Source organism: Panulirus ornatus, chromosome 68 (assembly GCF_036320965.1).
Source record: "Panulirus ornatus isolate Po-2019 chromosome 68, ASM3632096v1, whole genome shotgun sequence".
In the NCBI taxonomy this organism is placed as follows: domain Eukaryota; kingdom Metazoa; phylum Arthropoda; class Malacostraca; order Decapoda; family Palinuridae; genus Panulirus; species Panulirus ornatus.
Window position 1 is genome coordinate 6,921,325 of NC_092291.1, and position 20,037 is coordinate 6,941,361.

Sequence of the window (20,037 nt, forward strand, 5' to 3'; positions counted from 1 at the left end):
TGACAGGATGTGTAACCATTTCAGTGCTAAAAGCTGTTCAGTTTTGAAAGTTACCCTCCAGTTAACTGACTGAAATATAACAGCAAGAATGTTTGGAAAACTTCCTCCAGCCAAGAAAAATTTTCAGCTTCATTAAATAAGATGTTTACCCATATGTTTCCATTGTATCTGCTAGAATTATTGGGATTGGGATTATCCACTGACTCTGGACTTCTTTGTGGATACTCTGTAGGTTTTCCATTTTCTTCAACATATCACTCCTGATATACACTTACTTTGAACTTAATGGAGTAACAGACAAAGATCTGGATCTTATCTTATCTTTACTCACTTAAATAGTGTTCACAAATGACTGAACAAGATCTGTGGACTTTTATCACAATGTAAGTTGTGATAAAGTTTGAAGAGGACTTCGAATAAGTGCACCACATTGGTACTAAGGCATTGCAACTCCTACTATACTGGCTACTGACAAAGGAAGTGATAAGTACATTAGAGTCACAACATCAGGACAGGTTAAGTCACTATAACCCACAGAGGTTATAGGGCCTCGAATGATCAAGATTTTCATACTTGTGATTTTGACTACTGTTATGCTCTCTCAGTGTTTATTGTCATTTATGTTGTAATGGAATACCAGATATGTTATGATGAATAAATACATCAGCATTACAAAATCTTCATAGTTTTAGTGCGAAGGCTTCAGGGTCATGAGGTTTTTCTTGGATGAATATTAACGGTGAAGAGAAACATTACTCACAAATAGGAAAAGAAGTGGTGCTCATGTATACTCATGTCCATTAGCGTTGACCTTTAAATTCAAGGTCAGTTCCTATATGTCGACTACACTGACCTTGGTATGGTGCTAAAGGTAAAATCAGGCAAACAAAGGCCGATACAAGACATAGACGTCCTGTCCATATCATGAGTACTTTCTCCAGGGAGCATTGAAATTTCGAGTGTGCATGACGGTAAGCTACATTCCTGGCTCTGTGGGAAGAGGTCAGGAGCAGAAACTAGATATATCCATGATGTTACTCTTCAGTGAGTACCCAGAGCGCACAATGATGTTCAGGCCTTGGCATATGTGAAAACCCAAAGAGGAACTCTCTCAGAAATCCTGAGATTCCAGGGTCTGCGGCGGAACTCAGCGGTGCAGCTGAAATTGGAGGAGAGAGCCCTGGCTGCATTATAGATGACCCAGGAAAGCATAGCAAGTCCTTTGCACTTGGGGGGCTCCACAAGTCTCCCTTTCTCTCTCGATCATTAAGTGTAGGATCACAGAATGTTCTAATGTACCCCAGGATGCTTTATGCAACGGATAAGGTAATGGGGAAGTTGCCAGTGTGATGCAATTAGTCATTGGTGCCGAAACAAGTAATCTCGCTCCTTAAACCAAGAATCATACACGTTGCGAGGGTGTATGGATGTAGAATTATTCTGAACACTGAAGATGCTTGGATTGTTTACGAAATGAAGCTGATGGCCTTAATGACCCTGGCCATAAATTGGTCTTAAGCTTAAACAACCAAACAATCAACCTCTAACTAACCTAAACAAACCTAAAGCAGCACTTTAGCCACACGCGCCAGGAGGCCCAGATACTGAGTGATTTTGGTCTGCAGTGAAAAGGGAAGTATTTACACAGACAAGAAGAAAAAAAGGTTGAGTGTGATTTACTACAGTTTATTCTGCGTCACTGAATAAAGGAACGGTGGTAAGGGTAATGATCAGAAAAATGTTGGGTTATTGATCGTATAAGTAGGTAAAACCGGTACTGGATTAGCTCCTCGGCCGTCCAGTCCTTGACCCCTAGTAGGGTCTGTGTTCGTAAATAGTAATGATGGCGGTGAAAACTTGCTCTACTGACGATTACGGGGAAAACTTTCACTCAGTAAGGTGGAAGAGTTGTCAGTTGATATCTGTTTATTAGTGCCGCAATGTATGAGAGAATTGATAATTCCATCACGAGAGTATGTTTTATTACAGTCGAGTTGCCAATTTAACATCATGATTAGATTTAGCGACTTGATTTAAAGATCTTTTCAGCGACCTATCGTAAGTGTGATTTTATGCAAAATTTAGCTACAGATTTGACGAATTTGGTAATAATTTGAAAGTAATCATTAAGCTTTTTCATCAGTTGTAAAACAAGAGTAAGAGAAACAAATGTTGAGTCAAAATGATCACAGTGATAAAGAGCCTCTGACTATTTGAGTTTATGTTTGTATCCCGAGGTGTAAGACGCCGAATACACTTGTGTGTTTGGGCAGGTGGAAGAAAGAAGTATATAGATCTGACTAGTATCTCCGAGTGGAGCATTAACAGCTGTACACAAGCTTTTCTGTTCTTCGCACCTCTGTGCCAAAGTTTCTCTGCCAGTCCAGTTTCCAAAATATTACTTTCTTACAGTGAATGCCACATGTAGCTAGAATATATCTGTCTGCGCAAACCAAGTGCTTACAAGTGCTAATGGTGCAGGCAAGGCATCCCAAACACGCCCGGAAGACCGTAACCGTTCAAGACCTTCAAACATGTCATCCTGACGACAGGCCGAGTAAGGTAGCAAATTAAGAACACTTCGTCTCCTGCAGCAGAGGTCCGACAAACACATGCTGCCTGACTGGTGACATATTCTAGAACCCTAAACCAACGCAGTGGAGATTACTGGGTATGAAACTTTGATCCGAAAGAGGAGGAGGAAGAGAGAGAAGACAAAGAACAAGAAGAAAGAAGAAAGATAATCCTAGTCCAAAAAATCGAAAAATGAACTACGTTTATCAAACTTTAATGATATATAACCAAGTCTAAGTAAACGCATGAGACTTCATACAAGTCTTTCGAAAAAAGACAAGTAAGATTTCAGTCGCTATGGGTAGTTTGGTCACTCTTTACCCTGAGGCCTCAGTACTTCCTGTACTAATGACAGACTTAATAGGGAAGAGAGATACAACTTTGAAGGCTCCTCCTAGCCGTCGTTGGACGATGGCTTCGTGATGGACAAAAGAATGTGGCAACGAGGTTCGAGTCCACACACGAATAGTAACCAATGGATAAATGCGCTACAAAGTAGGTGTTAACGTAAGAAAAGCGTCAAAGAATTTTCTTTATATATTTTCATGAAATAATAGGATACCAATATCTGCAAAATGCTGAGACTATGAAGTTAGATGATCGGGTGAGGTAATATTTTGATGCTATTTAAGGGTGTCAGCGACGCGCGACAGGGCCATAGGACCATCATGACAAGAGACGAGCGCCACCAGCGGCAGAGGAAGGGACGTATGTGGTTGTGCATCTGATCTGATTTCGTTATACTTTCGTTATACCACGTATTCTGAACCGCTGATAGGTCGACAATGGCAGAAGCCCGCCCTGTGGAACATGATGTCACACATAAGAGTCGTGTCATCGTGCTGAATTCAGGACCGTGCCATCCAGGCGAAGGATAATTCCGTCGGGTGCACTAATATAATCTGATTACCTTATGATATTCTCGTATTTAAAGAAAGAGAAAATCTTGTGGATGCAGATGATGGAATTCGCACAAGGTAATTTCTTCTGTATGTTACATTGTCTTTGCTCCAAGATAAGAATTTCTTGAAATTCATCATGTGGACACATACGCTCACCTCACAAGGTCCTGAGGTCCTCTGTGTTTCCACCAAGACGATAGACAGACTTCGAAAGGCTCACCACGTAAACCTGTAAACAACAGGTCTTACATATGTTTTTCTTCACCACTCCAGCGTCGTTGACAGGGAGGCAACGAGGCTATAAAACAAACCTATAAAACTGAACAAAACACTCAAAACTGTCTGGAACATAGGCAGTGGAGCAGTGGCCAGGCTCTGGGGAGGTTCAAGAACAACCTCTTTATACAGAAAGAATTTTCAATGATACTTTTATGGTTTGTCATCCATTAATATTCTGTTGTAGTGGCAAGTTCCTTACTGAAGTCTCACTTAGGATAGGTAAGGCTCTGCGTATGTGGCATACAAAAGATCTGAGGGCAGTAAAGGGAAAGAACTTGTGTGAAGACTTCATGAAAGTCTTGCAGATGCACTACGTATATCTGCAAGACTAAAAAGAAAGGAAAAAATCTATTCACCAGGGGAGACTAATGGGGAGGGGGGGGGGGGGTCCTCCATTGTAGTACGACTTTCTCATCCCCTTAAGCACGACGGTACGATATTTGAGCACGATGGTACTTGAGCACACCGGTACAATCCTTAAGGAAAACGGAACGACCCTTAAATATGGCAATTCGACCTTTCAGCACGATGGGTCTTATCACCCCAGGTCGTAAGGTCGTGCCAAGGAGGTTTGATCGTCCTTTTTGTCTCTATATTTCCCCGACGTCTTGCCAACCCATCAAACGTTAGAATCATTCATACAGTTAACAAGAAAAACTTTGTTCCTTTAGCCAGTTTATACGAGCAATTTACAAACGAAAAGTATTAAACTATGTTTCACCAAGGCGTCTACTGTTGGAATATATACCGAGCAATAAATATGATAATGTGAGCAATTTATCTTGAGAATTAGGTTATAAAACACCAGAGCTAAGGCTACAACACTAGGGCTATAACACCAGAACTATAGAACCATAGCTACAACACCAGAACTACAACAGATTGTAAGTACACGAGCTTTGACAGGAACTTAGCTTCTACAAAACTGGCATTTAGTTATGTTCCATTGATTACAAGTAAAAATGTGCTATACGGGGAACGTGTCGTTTCTGGGATATATCATGAGGAGGTACGATGTCCAGCGTCGTGATCTAATTTTCTTCTCCAGCATCTTGGGCTGCAGCGACAGTGAACAACAACAACAACAAATAAAGGAACTATATGTATAGAAAGTAATGCAAGAGAGAGGTACAACCTCAGGAATAGGTACAACATGAGAGTTACTGCCATGGAAAGAATTACAATCTAAAGGAAGAGTTACAACCCAAGGGAGAGGTACAACCCGAGGAAGGGAGGAGGTACAACCTAAGGGTGGATTACAACCAAAGGGAGAGATACCGCCTGATACTCTCCCGAGTGACATTCGCTGTGGGAGGAGAATACATGAATACAAAACGCACGAGACTCAAGTGAAATATTTTGAAATCCTCCCAGGGGTCTAGCTAGGGGGTGGGGGGTATATAACTGTTGGTCACTGAACATTTGCCAGACGAGGAAGCTAAACACTATACGTTACCGCTGGTGACCGCTTGTAACGCTGGTAGTGTGTAACTGTCTCTGTAACAGTTATCACTTTAAAAACTTTTTTTTTTCGTTTTTGTGGAAATGTGTACAAAAGTCTGTGTCCATGTGTGGCGGTGTTTGCCTCCTGTTATAGCAATCAACGTGTTACAATCCAAAGCAGTGACCCAGGAGTAGGTACATCAGGTGAAGAGATCAATTAATGTTCATCACAAAAAAGAGAAGGATGGAAAAGTTATAGGAAGAGGGAAAGACAATAGAAGGAAGGTTTGTTTAGTCCGAGGAAAAGCCTGGACTTAAGCCGCTGGAAAGTGTGGGATAATGTATGTACAATGATGTTACTAAGGGAAGGTCAACACCGAGTCTGGCGAGAGCTGAGTGTTCATGTGTGTGTGTGTGTGTGTGTGTGTGTGTGTGTGTGTGTGTGTGTGTGTGTCTAACCCTCCTACCCCCAAAAATTACATTTGATTATTTTTGGTCATGAAATCCTAAGAACTTCATTTCTTAATTCATGATATATAATTTCTTGCCTACCTCCCTAAGTTGCGCAGCTGCAATAATCCTCCTATAAGTTTTTTCTTTTTTATATTAACAGAATATATGAATTCAAGAGAGTTATGTCCACCTCGTAAAATAAAAGACTATGGCTTCCAGATCCAATATTTTGCAAAGGAAAGAGAAGCCAACCAGATATATTAGTCACATTATATGATATAAGTCGAGACTCTTTCACATATGTTCCATAATGTGGGAAAATCTAAGTCTCTCTCTCTCTCTCTCTCTCTCTCTCTCTCTCTCTCTCTCTCTCTCTCTCTCTCTCTTTCTCTCTCTCTCTCTCTCGCTCTCTCACACACACGTTGTCAAGACCAGTACAATTTCATATACGACAGAAAGTTCAACTATTTTCAACACTTACTGCTTATACTCAGCGCACACAAAACATATGTGTATTTTTATTATTTCAACATGAAAGTCTGGCATCCAGAGAAAATAAAGAGCGGTAGAAATGGTAATGCGACATATTTATCTTTAAAATTTGGATATAAAACACTGGAACTGCAACGAATACGTGTATGCCTGGACGGCTCGCCACTAAACTTAGCGCATGACAAAATGTATCGCTACATGCAGCACTCCAGGCCAGACTGGGGTATAGCACAGCTGACCACGGACAAGACAGGCTATAGTCCTAGTGGAATATATATATATATATATATATATATATATATATATATATATATATATATATATATATATATATATATATATATATATATATATATATATATATTAGTATAAGAAAGAAAACCGTGACTACATAAAGTATGATTAAGTAAATCATAATTGAGAGAGAGAGAGAGAGAGAGAGAGAGAGAGAGAGAGAGAGAGAGAGAGAGAGAGAGAGAGAGAGAGAGAGAGAGAGGTAACAATAGACCCACTGGTGGATATCTAGGTGGCCTTATGATAGGATTGATTTTTTCCCCATACGTATCCAGTTGATGGTGACCAAAAGCCTGGGAATAATACCCCCTCTGAATGGGTCTATTATTGTGACACTGATGACAGCAGCCGGCAGCTCATTCCGCTTTTCAATGACTTTATAAAGTCATTTCCATACGTTGGTGTGGAACGTTTTAATCTCTAAGTTTTAACCCATTATCTTTCAGTATAGAGTCAATGTTTACTTTCATCAGTCGTCAATTACGATCCAAGTTATCAAATGGTTGACACATTCACGAGGTTACACGGTAACCTTCCCTTGTGTCAGAGAGAACATTTGTGTACCATGAGAACAACGGGTCGATTGATTCTATTCATAATTTCCAAACTACAGGCTACATGCTGGAGGACCTGAGAGCCTCACTGGTTATAGTGTGGGAACATTTGTAACGCATGATGACGTAAGGGAAGTTTGTCAAGACGAGGGACGTATGTGTAGGCTGACGGCTGACTATTGATGGCATCAAGGGAAAGAAACAATCAAGTTGTCAAACTGTACAACTTGGCGTCAAGAACATTTGGACTATGCTGTCATGAGAATGCCTAGTTGCGCTACGTCAGTGGTCGAATGAGCATCAAACTGAACTTTATCAGCTGTCATGCGTTCATCACACAGGGATATGTCAGCCGTTGTGCGTACATCGCACAAGGGTATGTCAGCCGTCATGTGAGTATCCGACCCCAATGTTTATTGAAAACCCAACATGTCACCATTCTTAAAGTTACAAAATACAGAGATCAAATTTTGTATTTACATTAACCTAAAATGTAGGTACGGATAATGATGCATGGGTCATGAGATATGGAAGTGTGAAGACTGTGAGGGGCTGGGACTATGAGCGTGAGGACTGTGAGGGGCTTGGACTATGAGCGTGAGGACTGTGAGGGGCTGGAGCTGTATGACGAATGTGAGGGGATGGAGCTGAATGCGAGGACTGTGAAGGGCTGGCTCTATGAGAGGGGTGGACTGTGATGGGCGGGGACAGTTAGGGGTGGGAGTGGGGAGGCCCTGTGAGGGCGGGAGTCGTTTTCTAAACCCCTCAACATGGGAGTGTTGGAGACACACACACACGCACACACACACCACATTCTTCTCTGTACTTTCACAGAAATACATTTACAAACATATAGATGAATACCACACACTACATATACGCATAAGATATAAAAACACACGCACACAACTCATGATGGCTACATCCTATGAAAAACAAAGACAGAGAGCCAGAAACCCAGAGACATTCACCAGTTGAAAGGTGACAAGAATCCCAGTGTCTATTATGTCATTTTCCAAAGGACAGCCTTTCCCTTTCCACCTCCTCTTGTGCCATTACACCTCCCGCCACACCAGTCACACGGGCACATACTACAATCCAAAGCCCACGACCTTATTTTCCCAGGAGAGCCTCTGCTACTCAGCCTTCACTCTTCACAGGGGAAGAATCACACTAGTCCACGGCGCAATCCAAAGTATACAATACATTTTTCCCAGAATATTCTCCACTTCCTCCGAGCCATCACACGTCCTATAGCAACACTCACTAGCACATACTGCATCCCAAAATCCACGATAACTTTTTTTTCTGGGAGAGCCTCCATTTCCTTCTTTCTCCGATGCCTTCACACTTCCCTCGGCATTTCTCACACTAGCACACACTGCATCCGTGGCCCCCCTGCAACATTAGCACACATTTCCATACGTCTCTTGCCAGCCGCACTCACACCGCAACTTTTGGGTTCGAACCACAAAATTTCTTCGGCAGCTGAAGCATGCACGCGACGGGATCCGTGAAAAGAGAAAAATTGACGTTTTCCTGCCAGTGTTAGTGGTACGTGGTGATACTGTGAGGCTCGGAGATCGTGAGGCTATGGGGTGAAGTCGTGAGTTTAAGGTTATGAGGCTTTGAGGTTGTGAGGCTTTGAGTTTATAGAGCTGAGAGATTATGAGCATAGAAGGCTGCACACAAACACAAATATATATATATATATATATATATATATATATATATATATATATATATATATATATATATATATATATATATCTCAGATACGATATTGAACTTTATCGTATCCTATTTCAAGGATGCTATTGGATTTTTTTTTGTCTTGATTTTGTGAAAAACGTTTCAGCTAGAAGGGCAGGAGCTTGAAACACCCCCAGCAAAAACAGTCACAACAAAAACACAGTGTTTATAGCTATTGTGAAAAAAAGCGCAACAACAACAAAGCTGGAGTAATATTTTTCTTTCTTTTTTTTCTCAATGGGGTTAAAAATATTACCGTGGAAACGAAATACAATATTCTCCTCTTAACTAAACCGTTTGTCTGGGGTCAGCCATTTCTGTCAGCCCTCACTGTGGGCCATCATTGTCAGCCTGTGTCAGGGCATCAATCAGGCTGTGTCAGACACAGGAAATCGTCACTGGCTAACTTCCCTGTCATTCAGCAGCTCGTGGATGTCACTGTCAGGTATCAGCCATCACTGATGAATGTCAGTGTTAGTCAGCACCTTCACTAGCAGTGTCAGCCGTTGTTAACTTCAGCTACGGTCAGTCGTTACGTTTGTATCGCAACTTTTTAATTCATTGCCGTCAGTCATCAGCGTCAGCCAATACTATCAATCACCACCGTCACCAATCAGCGTCAGTCACTTTCTATCCCGTGAGCGTCAGCACAAGCCATCACTGTCAGCATCGTCACTGACTGTCACCGTCAGGTTTCACCAACAGTATCATCCCATAGCTGTCTGGAAAACCACGGCTATGGAATGACTTATTCGGAGCACTCATAGCATTGCTATCACGGCCACATAGTGCCCCACTTCTCGTAATTTGCATATGTGTTCTTCCCTGAAATTCTAGTGACCGGCAGAGTGCAATTAAGATTTTTATTTTTTCATTTTTCGCGACGATACCCCATGACGAGGCCATTAGCAGCCGACTGAACGGTTTGAAAAATAGTGTTCCACGAATTTATGAAACAACTGGTGCAAAGACCTGAGGTTATATATATATATATATATATATATATATATATATATATATACACATATGAAGTAAAGGAGATTGGTGATGACACGCACAGAAGATCAGACTGGGGAGGAACAGTGTGGCTTAGGAGAGGTGAGGCTGACGTGTGGATCAATTGTTTGTTAAGAGGAATCCGTGTGAGAAAAACTTGCGAGAAAGAGTGAGAACTGTGTGCGGCATTTGTGAATGAGAGAGAGGCATGAGGAAGGTGTTACGGATGTATGGGTTAAGTAGAGAATTACTAAATGCAGCGAAATTTTAACAAGGAGATTAAGGGAAGTGTGCAGCTTAAAGGATGAATGGGTCTCAGTGAAGATGGTCTGCACCAGTGATCTGTGATATCGCTGTGCTTATTTAATTTGTTTATGGACAGGAAGGCGGAAGATAAGTGTGAGGGTCTTAGAGCGAGGGACGGGACTTTAGGGTGCTAGGAGTGGGGGTGGGGCACGGGCGATGATTCAATTGCTGTTTGCAGATGACTCGGTTCTGGTGGCAAACTTTGAAGCAAAATCCTAGAAGCGACAGTGTGTGTCGACAGAGCAGGTTGAGGGTTACGGTGAACTAAAGTAAGGCAATGAGGTACAGCAGGGGAAGGAGACAGGTTGGATTGAGTGTACGTTGGGAGAGGGAGGATCTGGAATGACTTCCTAGGAGTAGACGTGCCGGTGAATGGAATTATGGGAGCTGAAAGTCTTGGGTGCATCAGGGAACGCATGGAGGGGTAGGTCAGTGTGTGACAGGGTGTAGATGGGTATGTTTGAAGGTGTAGTACTGTAAGAGTGAGTCAGAAACTCAGTGCAAAAGAACGTGCAAAAGAACGTAAATGTATATAAGTGTTGGAAATGAAACGCATAAGTTCTCGGGAGGAAAAAACAAATAACTATCTAAAGAGGAAGAAAAGTGAACCAACATCGCGACGTAAGGCAAGTGAGGCAAGTTTTGAAGTTAGCCTGGGAGAGTTGATCAGCGACTTAACTCTGTCAGGTAAGGATAAACCTAGAACCACACACACACACACACACACACACACACACACACACAAATATATATATATATATATATATATATATATATATATATATATATATATATATATATATAAAATATCATCATCCCTTTTCCCTGGACCGGATTTGTGTTGTAATATTTTACAGTTCTGGTCTGTGTTACCCAAAACAGCCAAGAGAAATTGATATATTCCTGACACAAACCCCATTAACGGTGAAAAACATAATTGAGTGTTTGGGGCATGTGTTATAAATTAGAGAGTTAATTCAGTTTGAAGACTAATGCATTTAACTCAGTAAATCAGTATCATTCATGTAGGTTACATTCATTGAATAATTCCTGAATTCCCACTTGATTCTTGTTTTCAACGAAATTGACAGTGATTCTGGCGCCTCAAGCAAAATACTTCTGGACAGCAACTGTGATTCTTTATTTCCTAAAATATCTGAATGAAAAACAAACCTTGATATTACATTACTTAAGCTGATATTCATTTTATAATGATAGGATTTTGACAGCGGAAATAATGCCTTAGTTAATCCGATTTACTGAGAAAAATACCATATATATATATATATATATATATATATATATATATATATATATATATATATATATATATATATAAAGTTATAATAGAATAAAGATATAATCATATAATTCTACTGGGTAGTACTTCCGATTATAATCATGTAATTCGTAAAACAAAAGTGCATTATAATTTCCCGTGGCTCCTGGTGCCCTGGTTGGTACCGGGACCTGGACCATCCTGCTGCAGGAGGTCAGGATCCCACGGGATCATCCCGAGCCATCCCAGGAAAACTTTGCTCATCGTCCAGACGACAAAACCTCAGCTGGGAATGGCTTTAGTGATCTCCGGCTGCCATGGATGACAGCTCTGGTGTTGCTGGCCGGCTCTGCCTCACATGTCTCTCAGTTTTTCATGAAGTCTTCCTTACCCACGGCTCCGGCGCGGTGTACTGCCCCACCGGCTCACTGAGTCATCAGGGAAGATTCTACATCTCGGTGCCGAGCTTCGATCCACCGTCAACAATTCCCCTCTCCCAGCGGGAACCAGTAATTACATTTCTTGGCGTAATTACCACAACCCCTTGTTGTTGATGACTCTATCTTACCCTCTCTTCTGTATATGCTTCACCTCAGCATCTTGCTCTCCTCAGCATCTTGGTTGCGGCATTATCTCACCGTAGGGTTGGGGAAAGATGTAGGGCAACATTTGCCAGAAGGGAAGTTGTGACTGGGAAGTGTGGCGAAAACGATCTAGTTGGGGACACAGCCGTGAAGACAACAGAGCCAAATGCTGTGTGACACGGACGCTTGTGTTTCCTGTGCTCTCTGAAACAGGTGTCTGTGTGTTTTGTTGTCCTGGACCAGGTGTCTGAATGCTCTGTGCTCTCTGAAACAGGTGTCTGTGTGTTTTATTGTCCCTGGACCAGGTGTCTGAATGCTCTGTGCTCTCTGAAACAGGTGTCTGCAAGTCTTGTGGTCTTTGAAACAGATGTGTATATTGTGTTGACTTCAAGACATCTTCTTTTTCGAAGGTATAACAAAGGAAAATGGCTTAGGCACACCAGCTGTCTCTCGGACTCAAGAGGAACTGTGCGAGGCAGAGGAAAACGAGCAAGGAGCAAGGAACAAGAAGTTTCTTATCCAGAAAAATGACATGAAACTTCTTACATGAAACCTGTAGGAGATGAAACCCGTTAGTCATGTTACGTGACGAAGGAAAGAGACTGTTACGAGTACTGCAGTAGTTGACCACATCTACCGCAGATAGTTAGACGCTTCATGTTATTCCATAAATCGCAAATGACTTTTAGATAAAACATGGCGTCTGAAGTAAACAACAGAACATAGGATTTACAACCATGACCTTTATCAAGAGGTTTACAGCAGCTGTAATCCTTAATCCTTCACTGTGGTTGTTGTACCGGGTATTCTGGCCATCTGTACTCCCTGCACCAGAACTGTTTATAACCACTCACCCTGATAACCCACTCCCTGCACTACAACATTGTGATACCACGCATCCTGATCGTCGCACCTGCTGAGTGACACTGTAAATGTCTATCCCAAGGAGACATGGGAGAGGTCATCTTTCATCAGAATATCTGGGAAAATTACTGCAATCTCGCTGCAAATGAGCCTGGTTTTGGGTAATGAGGTGATTGTGAATAGCATGAGTGAAACGGAAGAGGTGTGTGTGCGTGTGTGTGTGTGTGTGTGTGTGTGTGTGTGTGTGTGTGTGTGTGTGTGGTGGGCGTTATTTCTTATCATCATTCTTCGTCTTTATCATCAAAGTCCACAAGCGAAACTACGAGTTAGAGACACTTTCCCTGATTCGATGTTTGGTTACATTTTCTTCTCACTGTAGTATATGTAAACATTAGCTCCAGTCATGGGCTGGGGAGGGAGGGACACACGTTACGAACCCACCCACGGTCCAGCTAGGGAGGGGGGGACACACGTCACGAACGCACCCACCCACCGTCCAGCTGGGGAGCACTCATGTACGCGCTTTACTCTTGAGAATAAACTTTTGAAATCTGAAATATCTTTGAGCACGAGGGTAACCCCAGTGAGCATGAGGGTACGACCCCTTGAGCACGGTGGTACGACCCTTGAGCACGAGGATGCGACCCTTGAACACAACCGACGGCAAATCAATATAGCCACAACAGATCACAGGACGACATATCCATGTGGCATCTGTTATCATGTGCTTATGTTCGTTTTCATACAGCAAAGAGAGTTTATGTGTTGGTTAGTTATGTGGGCTTTAGACCTATCAACTGCCAGGGTCATTAAGGCCGTCAACGTCAAATCATAACCACCAAACGGAAGATTTTGAACACCATGTGTTGATAACTCAAAGACCATACACACTCCCTTGATGTGCGCTGGATGGCTGGTTCGTTGTTGGATTTAGTGGCCATCCAGTTATAGAAGGTCACTGGGCCAGGTATCCATCTTAATGTGTGACTTAATCTCTGAACTGTTCAGAGAATGGACAGCAAACCGTCTGCACCATCAACAAACCATGCTTCACCTGCCAAGTTGTCCAACGTGTCAAAAGCAAATAGAAATAGACTGTAAACAACTGAAAACAGAGCAATCATCGGCTGGCTACCTGACGAACACAAACATTCAAGTTAAGACAAATACCTCCAGACAGTCTCACATTGATACCCTTGGCACAAGGATCTTTGCGACAGCACCAGACCCATCTCACCCAAACCGTTCAACAACCAACCACCAATCCTATGTCATTCTCTCTAAACGTTTCTTTACATTCTTTCTTATATGTTCTTTACTCTCGTGTTGTTGACAAACGTTTGGGGTCATATAATCATATGTAGTGATTTGTTAAGACATTTTCTTCTGAACTGTGAAAAATTTCTCTACTGATAGAGGTAACGAAAATATTGAAATTACGAGCATTTTTATGACAAGGTAACCGAAGTGAACGAATATTTTCCTGTCTTCCAGCGTTATCTGGTGCCAGATTTTCCAAATATCTTAAAAATGAATAAGAAATGAAAAATCACGTTGACAGATAAATACAATAAGACTTTTCAGTTGAAAAAATGACATAACGCATTTTCTCCTCCCCCATGTTAACCAGTCTTTAACTTCCTGGAAGCCAGGAGAGTTTCAACCCATAGAACAGAACATCATTAAAGAGGATTTAAGACAGTTTTTATTGCTCGTGTCAAAAAGGATTTCCCTTCTATACAACATCGTTATCTGGAGTGTGTCTGCAGTTTTATGTCTTCCCCGCCACCACACCACACCAGCACGCCACACCAAACTACCACCACACCACACTACCACCACACCACACTACCAACACACCACACTACCAACACACCACACTACACCACACTCTACACCACACCACCACCACACTACACCACATTACCACCACACCACATACCGTTACTACTATAAGTGTGTACTCCAAGAGTCTCTGTCAGGAAGTTTCTGATGATTTTCTTACACTTAAAGTTTTGTAAGTGTTATGGTCAGGCTCGTTGACGAAAAAACGCATAGCAGGAAAATACTTAACATTTTACTAAAGTTTATCCTAGAAGATTAATTTGACGCCAGTCCATTACTGTGACATTATGTCATCCAGTTATATAACACAACTTTGGGATGGGTTATGTCTGCAGATCAACAGAAAACGAGTCCTCAATTTGAGAGTGGTGAGATTACTGCATGGCAATTATCAACGATGATCACACACACACACACACACACACACACACACACACACCTGTGGATAACAAGACAAGGACTATTGTCTGGCAAGATCACCAGGTCAGATAACCCGTCAGGATCACGAGTCGAGTCACCAGGCCAGGCGCCAGTGACCAGTAACGAAGGTGGCCGCCAGCTGAGCGGGAAGTAGACAATGCCGTTCTTACTTTTTATGACGCACTATGTGTCCTCCAGTGTTTGGTGTGGGAGGAAGACGGCAGAGAGAGAGAGGAGAGAGAGAGAGAGAGAGAGAGAGAGAGGGGGGGGGGGGGAGTGCAAGAGGTGGAAAGGAGGAAGTGATAGTTTAGTCGTGGACAGAAAGAAAATAAAATGTTTATGAGGAACACAGACGTAGTAAGTTGAAATTATATATACGGGGGGTCGACATGCTGTCATAGATATGCTGTAGGATGAGGTGAGCGGGAGCCACGGAGGTGTTGTGTGTGTGTGTGTGGCGCGGGTGTGGCTAGTGAGCTGTGGTCGCGCTGCATCACACGTGACATCTAAACAACAGACGTGAGTGAGGAAGGCTATTTCTTCCTTTGTTTCTGGCGCTACCTCACCAACACGGGAAACAGTGTATAAGTATAAAAAAAATGTTAGAAATTCTTCGAATAACTAACAATCTAAATGACATTCTCCTATCGTTAGACTAACAAAATCACACACCGTAGTTTGGCCACGTCTGGGTCCCTCTCTCTAGTATAGTCACAGGCTAGTCTATCAATAAGTGGAAATTCTCGAGGAACAAAGTTTGATACGAATCCATAATGTACGAAATAAACAAGTTGTGAAAGTGATATCAAAACATCAAACAAAATAGATATAAAAATTAACTTTAAAACGAGACATACTTATCGAGACATAATTAGCGAGACATACCTAATTAGAAACGAACTACGCGTTGTCTGATGTGTCTGGCTTGGAGTTTTGTAATCCACAGGGAGGCCTTAAGCAACAGTTCCTCACACTACCACACCCGAACAAAACTGAGGAGTTGGTCTGGGGTGGAGGGAAGGCGTGCGATTGGAAGAGTTTCGTTAACCAGCTGATGATGGTCGGGTCGTTAGCGGGCAACACACCGATCAGGCTCGGGTGGTTGGGTTCCATTTTCTTCGATTGACGTACGCATGATACATTAAAAATGTCATTATTTGAAAATGTAGAAATGAAATATATGTTTCACTCTTAGACTTATTAATTCAAACATTAATTACAAGTTGTATTCCTTATGAAAACAATCTAATTAATGTTTTCTCTTAATTGTGGAGGATAATGAATTTCATTTTTCCAATAATATGCATCTTTTTTTCCTATAAGATACACGAAACAATATAATCTATTTCCATTCATTGTACACACACACACACACACACACACACACACACACACACACACTATATATATATATATATATATATATATATATATATATATATATATATATATATATATATATATATAACGTCGTATACCCACGCCAAGGTTTCCAAACTCAATTCAGACTAAACAGTACGTCTTTATATGACGTGTTATGACGTAATCATACATGTAGTATTTCTGTATTCATATTCTGAGCATCTACCTTCCTCCCTGGTTGGAACACGTATATTGGATTTATCTTTGTCTATACAGTGAGGACGGGGACTTGTCTATACAGTGAGGACGGGGACTTGTCTATACAGTGAGGACGGGGACTTGTCTATACAGTGAGGACGAGGACTTGTTCAAACACGAACACCTTCCTTGTGTATGAAAATATGACAACGGAAAATTGTTGAAGATAAAGAATATTTTAAGGCCGTATCCCCACAAAGCCAATATCGGAATGATCTATTTTACCTGCAAAAATTGACTCGCTGTCCAGCCCCTGGGGCGAACAGGTGCGTGTTCCGGGTTTTTACAGTCTGAAGGCCCTGCAGAGAGAGAGAGAGAGAGAGAGAGAGAGAGAGAGAGAGAGAGAGAGAGAGAGAGAGAGAGAGAGAGAAGCTGGACCAGTTAGGCTTTATTGACCAAGCTGGCGGTTCGCTGTTAGACGCAGGGGATAGAGGATAGGGTGATATATGTAGGTCTGATGAACTATAGCGGGAAATTACATGGTATAGTTGGTAGTGAGGCTCGCCTTTAATGACGGAGTTACCATCAGTCTGGTCTGCGAAGACCTGAATATACAGTTGAAAATGATGTGTTATGTTAAAGATAATCAACTGTGTTGGCAACCATAAAGAGCATATTGGTATCTGACACACACACACACACACACACACCCACACCAGCCTCAGTGATTGCCGCGCTGCCCACACAGGTTCTTCCCTCACATCCTCCACGTCTTTTCTGCGACACTGTTTACATCACCCTCGTCCCTCCACCATCTTAGTCTCTCCAAGAAACTTTACACGACCTCACGTATGTGACGCAACACCAGAGTGAATCATTACGTTATGAAGCACAACACACGTACATACCTCGTGGGTCAGCGGTAGTGTCTTCTTCTGGTAGATCTCTTGTGCCACGGTTCGATTCCGGGATTCAGTTCCTTTGTAGTACATTCTCTGTCATCCTCACTCTCCCGCCTCAGAATGACCTGCACACTTGAAGAAGCTGTTCAGGAGGTTTAGATCTGTTGTTAATAACGTCTCGAGTCACCCTGGAAGTTGATAGGATCAAATCCTCAATAATCAAGGAACGAAATACAGAATATCAGGGACGTGTCCGTAGCTCTCCCCAACGTTTGTTTCTTTTTTCTCTGAACATCAAATCTCAGGTGTTCGGTTCCTAGTTTTCGCTGACTCCTGTGGTTAAGGATCTTAATTTAGTTATTGCTAGCAATTAAAGGGAAAGCTTACATCTCCAACTTTCACCGACTGTTAAGGTTAAAGGATTTGTCTCCACAAACTCTAGATCCTTGAAGGTAGAAATTTCAGCTTTAAACCTCAGCTAAAGCTGGAGGTCAAGTTCTTCTAGATGCGTCTCACAGAGGAAGTGACGGGGCTGCTGTGTTGGTGATCCTCGTAGATAAAGTCCTTACCAACACGACCCAGAACCCAGCGGTCCATTGTTTACTGTTTCATCCAAATTATCATGTTGTTATTGGCGCTAACATACAAGTGGTGTGCAGATCTCCACGTCATCGCTCTCAGTGAGAGGTTCACACGCCCATAGAACCTGACTTCCTGCTGGGGCGCCAGGCAGTAAATCTAATCTGTTTGATGTGTTAGGTGATGGTGAGTGAGGCCGTCCTTACGTTGATACAGTCATCCCTGCAAACCCTCAGGAAATAACTTTACCTTGACAATAACGGCAACGATACAGTGAAAAATAATAGCGTCTATAAAATGCTATTTTTGATATCGATCTATCATCTCTTAAGACTCGAGGATCGCACCATCCCAGCTCAGTTTGCGGGGATAGAAAGAATATAATTTCATCCTTTCGCAAAATCGTGTTTCAAGGACGTGGTTGCTCCAGATAGATGAATCTACATCACTCATTTTAGACGAAATTCCCGTGAACTTTGCGACGAGGTATTGGAACACTATTATCCGTGTTGTTTGTAGGTGAGGGGACGCTTTGATACCTTATACGTCAACTTTGACACCATATACACCGTGCCGCTATACAACCTGGCAACAATACCTACGCTTTGCTATCATTTATACACTGGCAACGATACCCATACTATGCCACCATTTACACCCTGGCAACTCGCACAATACGAAATCAGATCAACGTAAGCTCAAGAGTTTATCTAATATCATCAAAAAGTTTCGTTAAATTCCATGGCTGAGGCTAACAGACAGTGTACTGTGTCTAGATCACACTGTCAATCCTGGAACGATGTAGCTGAGCGTCAACACTATCAATCTCCAGGAAGGCGGTCGGCCACCAACCTCAGGCGTCTCTGTTCTTCTGGAATAGTTGATTAATCTTCCGCAGCAACGCTGCCTGCAGCAGTCTTCTGGCCAGTCATCACCACAAGCCACACACTGCAACAAGTTGATTTATTTTCCAAGCCTGGGCGTCGCGCCCAACAAGTTGTCTTACACTCCAGCGATTGAATAGTCCAGGTCCAGGTCCAGGTGCAGCTACAGGTACAGGTGCATCTGAAAGTCAAGCTTCTTGCATGACTGTTGAGTGGAGGAACGGGTTCAGAAGCTGAAGGCTTTGTGAGGGGTTTGTTAGAAAGGTTTTGTGAGGGGTGTTGACAGGATGAATGGCCGGGGAGTTGAAGCCTTTGGAAAAGGTTTGTTAGGGAGTTGGTAGGCGAGCGGTAATCAAGAAAAGTTTAAGGAAAGAAGACAAGAAAGAGAGTTATATAAACTGGTGAGGAAATCATTTGCGCCATTGTCAGACTATCATGCTTCAAGATCATATCCTGCTCAAGGTTGTCTATGGGTTAGATGGCCATCAAAACTGAGGCAGTTGGTTTGAAATTCATGTTATATATCATGGTTGGTTATTGGTGATTTAGGCCCATCGACAGTCACGATCATTAGGGCCGCCAACGTCAGTTAATACCACCAATCGAAAGATCCTGAACACCTTCTTCAGGTGTTCAGGACAACTGTAAGAACATAAACATCGTCTCAGATACACAGAAGTTTACAATTGTCACTTTATTTCTATCACTGCTTGGGAGGTACAAAGTAAACTCCATGAAATACCAGGAAGAAATTAGTACCAGACTCTCGACATTAAAGCAGTTAGACCATTGGGCACTTGACCACAGGTGACTGGCTTCACCTTTCCATTGGCAAAGGTTATTCGACACTTAATGAATGAATGCCACTCACCAGTCACAGGTAGGGAACCCTCTCTGTGTCAGCCACAAAGTGGAGGTCACATGTGTCATTAAGGACCACCACGAGCCTGGTGCTGACCATGCTCTCGTTAGGTCCAGAAGGAGGCAATTCCCTACGTGTGATGCTAGATAGCAGGACAGAGCCCTCTGGGGGCCATCAGAATAAAGGCGAAGGGAGAGACTCAAGCAGTCAAGG

At 42.4% G+C, this 20,037-nt stretch overlaps 1 long non-coding RNA gene across 1 annotated transcript in view; it reads right to left on the reverse strand.

Moving 5' to 3' along the window:
• Positions 1-16,017, reverse strand: part of LOC139747481 (uncharacterized) — a 52,353-nt gene extending 36,336 nt beyond the window's left edge. Inside the window, exon 1 of the long non-coding RNA XR_011712401.1 lies at positions 15,923-16,017. This is a non-coding gene — a long non-coding RNA (uncharacterized lncRNA). The remainder of the gene's footprint in view (positions 1-15,922) is intronic.
• Positions 16,018-20,037: the final 4,020 nt, after the last annotated feature.